The sequence below is a fragment of the Marmota marmota genome, unplaced genomic scaffold (genome assembly GCF_001458135.2).
Source record: "Marmota marmota marmota unplaced genomic scaffold, marMar, whole genome shotgun sequence".
Taxonomy (NCBI): Eukaryota; Metazoa; Chordata; class Mammalia; order Rodentia; family Sciuridae; genus Marmota; species Marmota marmota.
In genome coordinates this window covers 222,790-229,497 of record NW_026002143.1, presented here as the reverse complement: position 1 = coordinate 229,497, position 6,708 = coordinate 222,790, and positions in this window count along the sequence as shown.

Below are 6,708 nucleotides of genomic sequence, written 5' to 3'. Positions count from 1 at the left end.
CTCCAAGTGTGGGACTTCTAGGATCAATGGTTCTCTAATCCAGTTAGGATTGGTGTTACTTTTAGGGATACGGCTAGGGTTAGATATAGTGTTAGGGTGATAGTTAGTTTTGTTCAAATTTCTTTGATACTTGGAAGGATTTTTCTTTTACCTAGCCTTAACATGCTCCACAGGTTTGCAAATTCTTGTTTCTATGGTTCACTATCAGGAAAACTCTGTATTTTAAGGTTTCACTTCATATTGACTCATATAAGTAAATGAAAATAAAGGTTGAAATCAAACGAGGTTGATGCTAGCTGCTGAAAATTTCAGACACTGAATCACTTCTCTGTGGGAACTTTCTGGTTTGTTCCTTGGGAAAGTAGACTTACCTTAAAACTAATTAACACTAGAGGTTTAACACCTAATCAGAATCCAAAAATTAACTCTAATTGTAATCCTAGTTCTTACATTAGCCATTACTCTAAACCTAGCCCTAATTTTAACAAAAAACTATCCCTAAACCAAGCCCTAAACCTAGCTTTAACACTAATCCATGCCCTAACCCTAGTTCTAACCCTATCCCTTACCCTAAGCCAAACCGTAACACTAAAGCTAACACTAATTCTTAACCTAACGCAAACCCTTACCATGCTAGTCCTAACTGTAGCCCTCATTCTAGCTCTAACCATTACTGAAATCCTAACCCTAAACCTGAATCTTATTCTGACCCTAACACTAATTGGAGTTCTAAACCTGAATCTAACTCTAATCCATACCCTAACATTAGCTCTTCCAGCAAACTTATACCTAAACCTAAACCTAACACAAGCCCTAGACCTTAACCTAATGCTAAATCTAGCCATAACTCGAACCCTAGACCTAAAGAAAAACCAAGACATAGCCATAACAATAATCCTTAGCCTAAGTCAAACTCTGACTCTTCCACTAGACCTAACCCCAGACCTTTAATTCTAACCATAACCCTAACCTGAACACTGACCCTGACACTAACAGTAACCCTAGCTCTAAAAACCACACGAACCCTAAACTAACACTAAAACTATACCTAACCCTAACATTAACCCCAAAACTAGCCTGAATCATAACAAGTTCTTACATTAGCTGTAGCCTAATCTATCACAAAACCTAGCCCTAATCCAAGGCCTACCCTAGCTTTAACCCTAAAGCTAATCCTAATACTAACCTTAGCCCTAACCCTAACCTAAGACTAAACTTAGACCTAATCCTTAGCATAATCCTAGCCCTAACACTAGCTCTAATCCTATCCATTACCCTAATGATAACCCTAAACCTTATGCTAACCCTAGGCCAAACCCTAATCCTAACCCGATCCATTACCCTACACTTAACCTGAACCCTAAACCTAAAACTAGCATTACTCTATCCTTAATGATAATGCTAATTTGAGCCCTAAACCTAAACCTTGACCTAACAAAAACCCTAAACCTGACCCAAACTCTAATAATACGCCTAGCTCTAAAACTGACCCTAACCATAAACCTAACACTTAAAATAGAATTAGCTATAAAACTAACCCTAAACTATAATTAACTGTAACCATATACCTGACGCTCTAATACAAGTCCTAACCATAACACAAACCTTAGACCACATCCTAGATATAAACTTCACCTTAATCATAAGCCTAACCCCAACCTTCACCCTAGCCAAAAAAACTAGCTATAATACCAACCTTTACACTAAACCTAACTTTAACACTAAACCTATCACCAACCCTAGCCCTAAACCTAGGCCCGACCCAAACCTTAACCCTTTCCCTAAGACTAACTCTAACTCTCACCCCAGCCCTATACCGAGTTCTAACCCAATCCCCTACCATCAGCCTAAACTTAGCCCCAACTTTAACCCTATCCTTAGCCCTAGCTCAAACACTAGATCTAAACCTAACTCTAAATCTTACCCTAAACCTAAGCCTAAACTTCACACTAACACTAACCCTAACCCTAACACTAATCCTAAAACAAGCACTAACCCTACCCATAGCCCTAAAACAAAACCGAATCATAGCCCTAACCCTAACCCTTAACCTAAAGCAAACCCTTACCTTACACCTAGCCCTACACCTATCTCTAATTATAGTCCTAAATCTAACCTGTAAAGGAATCCAGACACTGACTCTGACCCTAACACTAACTCTAGTTCTAAATATTTTCATAACCATAAACCTAACCCTAACACAAGACCTAGGCCTAACCCTAACCCTATAACTACCGCTAATCATAACCCTACTTCATACATTACCCTAGCCCTAACCTAACCTAAAACCTAGCCTTAGTCTGAGTCCAAAATCTATCTTTAACCCTAAACTTAAATGTAACCGTAAGCCAAACAAAAGCCATAATCTTATACATATCCCTAGCCCTAATCTTAGGTCTATCCCTATCCATTACCCTAATGGTAACACAAAACCTTATGCTAAATATTAGACCTAATCTTAATCTTATCCATTACACTAAACCACATCTAAACCCTACCTAACCCTGTCATTAACCCTAACCCTAAACCTAATGCTAATTTCAACACTAAACCTTACCTCTAACCTAAACCAAACCCTATTCTTGAATCTGACCCTAAAAATAACCCTAGCTCTAAACCTGACTCTTACTATAAACTTAACCCTTACACTGGAATAAGCCATAAATCTAACACTAAATCTATCCCTAAATGTAACCCTAGACCTGGCATTAGCACTAGCCCTAATACTAGCCTTAACCCTAACACAAACACTAGTCTTCATTCTAGCCCTAAGCCTAGCCTTAATTGTAACCCTAACCCTAACCCTAGCTCCAATCCTAATACTAACACATGCCCTAGCCATCAGTCTATCTACAGCCCACTCCCTGACCCTACATGTAACCCTAACTCTAACCCTAACCTGAGGTTTAAACCTAACACTAATCCTAGCCCTAATTTAGCCCTATACCTAACCATAACCCAATCCCTAGCCCTAAGAGTAACTCTAACTCTCACACTAGCTCTATCACTAGTTCTAACCCTATCACTTATAATAACCCTAACGCTAGCCCTAACCCTAGTCCTATGCCTTGCCCTATCCTTAGTACTAGCCCTAACCATAGATCAAATCCTAAGTCTAAATCTAACCCTAACCCGAAGCCTAAGCCTAACAATTATAAATAAATTTATATTTAGATTCCACGTCTACAGATGTTGGCTTCAATTATTATTTAAAATATAGTCATTAGTTTCATAAAAGGCATACAATTTCTGGTGGTATATAGAAAACTAATGGTCAGGGGTAGGATGCTATGTTAAGGTGGAAAGGAGTGAGGGTATGAGTAAATCTATCTTAGCAAATTGGAGGAGAATTGTAATGAATAGACAGGGGTAATTTATGGAAGAAAGTATAAATTCAAATTCCTTATTTGTATTCATAAAATTACCCTATGTATACATAGTAAATTTAGGAGGTTGAAAGTGGGATAGATGGAGCAAGAAAAACGAAGAAAAAAATCAAAAGGAAAGAAAGAAAGAGAGGGAGAATGAAAATAAGAGAAAATAAAGGGGTGAGGTGGGCCTAGGCAATTCCTCTATATTATACTATTCTGGTGATTTAGTTCTTAAACTCCAATTTCATGCAAAGTTTTTGGTTTCATGTATGTTGAGATTGTGAGGGCCAGAGGGGAAAGGGTAGAGGAGAATAGATGAGAAGAGCGAGAAGAGAAAAGTCTCTCAGATCTGTGCTACTTACCCTCTGCACCGAGAGTGCCTGCACGGCCAAGACTTCCATCAGTGACAAGAGCTCATGAGTGGCTGAGACTTCCTTCTGAGCTGAGAGAACATGCTCAGCCAAGACTCTGTTTGTGCAGAGAGCTCATGCGGAGACTTTCCTCTGTGCAGAGAGCTCATGTGTGGCCGAGACGTCCAACTTCCAACTGAGGCGAGAGCAACCACATAGCCGAGCCTTCCATCTGCACAGAGAGCTCCAGCGTGGCTGTAGTTTTCTTCAAAATTCTATGATATTGGGCAAGATTCATCTTTTACTTAGCCTTACTATGCTCCACAGGTTTGGGCCTTCTCAGTTCAATAGTTTGCTGTCAGGAACAGTTTGTATTTTAAGATTTTCCTTCATTATGGCTTATTGATGTGAATGAAATTGAGCTGGACCTCAAACGGGGTTTGTAGGAGGTGTTTGAAACTTCACAAATCAGTTCTCAGTGAGCAATCTCTGGTTTCTTTCTTTTGAAGGTAGGCCAAAGCTGAAGCATGCAAAAGCAACTATATCTGAGCCCTTAAGGAGAAAACAGAGAAATATGTATGTATTGAAATAAGTCTCCCAATGATTTGATCAGATTTCTTTGATACTGTGCAGTATTCATCTTTAACTTGCTCCACTAGCCTCCTCGAGTATGGGAAATCTAGGATCAATGGTTTTCTATACAGGTAAGAGTTAGGGTTATGGTTAGGGTTAGGGTTAGGTTTAGAGCTAGTGTTAGAGTGTTTTTGTTCAAATTTCTTTGATGCTGGGCTGGATTCATCTCTTCCCTAGCCTTACTATTCTCCCCAGGTTTGGACTTTCTGGTCACAGTGGTTCGCTGTGAGGAACAGTTTGTATTACAAGGTTTCACTTCATTTCGACCTATATGGGTAAATGGAAATCAAGCTTGAAATGAAACAGAGTGCGTTTGAAAGTTTGCTTGAAACTTCACACACTCAATCAGTTCTCAGTGTGCATTTTCTGGTTTGTTTCTTGTGGAAGTATCCCTAAGTTGAAATAGAAAGAAATAGCTTCATCTGTGAGTGCTTTATGAGCCATCTTCAATATTTTTGGTCAAATTATTTTGGTACTGTACAGGATTCATGCTTTACCTAGCCTTATTAGAATCCCTAGTTTGGTGTCTTTAATTCAACAATTCACTGTCAGGAACAGTTTGAATTTTTAGGTGTCCCTTCATTATGGCCTATAGGTGTGAATGACAATGAAGCTGGAAATCAAACAGGGTTGGTACTAGCAGCTTTATACGTCACACAATCAATTAGTTCTCTGCGAGCACTCTGTGTTTCTTTGTATTGAAAAGGAAAAGCATGCAAAAACAACTATATCCGAGAGCAATTTAGGAGACAGCAGGGAAATAAGCATGTAATGAACTACCTCCCACAATTATTTGGTCAGATTTCTTTGATACTGTGCATTTTTTTTATCTTTTAGCTTGCCCGATTGGGCTTCACAACTTTGGGAATTCTATGATCAAAGTTTATCTAAACAGGTTAAGGTTAAGGGTTAGGGTTAGGGCTAGGTTTAGACCTAGTGTTAGATTTAGAGTTAGTTTTGTTAAAATTCTCTTGATACTAGGCAGCATTCATCTTTTACCTAGCCTTACTACATTACCCAGGTTTTTGCCTTCTCAGTTCAATGGTTCGTTGACAGTAACAATTTATATTTTGAGTTTTCACTTCATTTTGACCTTTATGGTAAAGGGAAATGGAGCTTGAAATCAAAGAGGGTTGGTACTAGCTGAATGAAACATCTCACCCTCAATCAGTTCTCTGTGTGCACTCTCTGGTTTGTTCCTTGTGAATGTAACCCTAAGCTGAAACATGCAAAGCAAGTTTATCTGAGAGTACTTTAGGGGAAAACAAGAAAATAGGCATATACTGAATTATATATCCCAATTATTTGGTCAGATTTCTTAGATGCTTCGCAGGATGTATCTATTAGCTTGCCTCAGTGAGTCCTTCATGTTTGGAACATCCAGGATCAATGATTTAGTAAACAGGTTAGGGTTAGTTTTAAGATTTGGGTTAGGACTAGCTTTAGAGATAGTGTTAGGGTTAGAGTTTGTTTTGTTCAAATTTCTTTGATACTGGGAAGGATTCTTCTTTTACCTAGCCTTATTATATGCCCCAGTTTTGGGCCTTCTTTGTTCAATGTTTTCCTGTCAGGAAATAGTTTTTTTTTTCTTTTTTTTTTAATGTCTTACTTTATTTTTACCTATATGGGTAAATGGAAATGAAGCTAGAAATCAGAGGATTGGTGCTAGCTGGTTGAAACTTTACATGCTCAACCAGTTGTCTTTGGGCTCTCTCTGGTTTCTTCCTTGTGAAAGTAGTTGTAAGATGAAGCATGCAAAACAATGTTATCCAAGATCACTTTAGGAAAAAACAGGGCAATATGCATGTAGTGAAATACCACCCCCAATTATTTGGTCAGATTTTTGATACTATGCAGAATTCATCTGTAAGCTTGCCCCACTAGTCTCCCCAGGTTTGAAACTTTTATGATCAAAGGTTCTCTTAACAAGTTAGGGTTACGGTTATGGTTAGAGTTAGGGAAAGTGTTAGAGCTAGTGTTAGGGTTAGAGTTAGTTTTTTTTTCAACATTTTTGATACTGGCCAGGATTCATCTTTTTCCTATTCTTAGTATACTCCCCATGTTTGGGCCTCCTACGTAAAAGGAGTTGCACTCAGGAGCAGTTTTAATGTTCACGTTTCATTTCATTTTGCCTTATAGGGGTGAATGGAAATGGAGCTGGAACTCAAACAGGGTTTGTGCTAGGTGCTTGAAACTTCACACACTTAATCAGTTCTCACTGGGCATTCTCTCGTTTGTTTCTTGTGGAAGTAGCCCAATGATTAAGTAGAAAGAAACAGCTTTATCTGTGAGCACTTTAGGAGCAAACTTCAACGTTTTGGTTTTTTTTTTTTTTTTTTTTTTTTTTTTTTTTT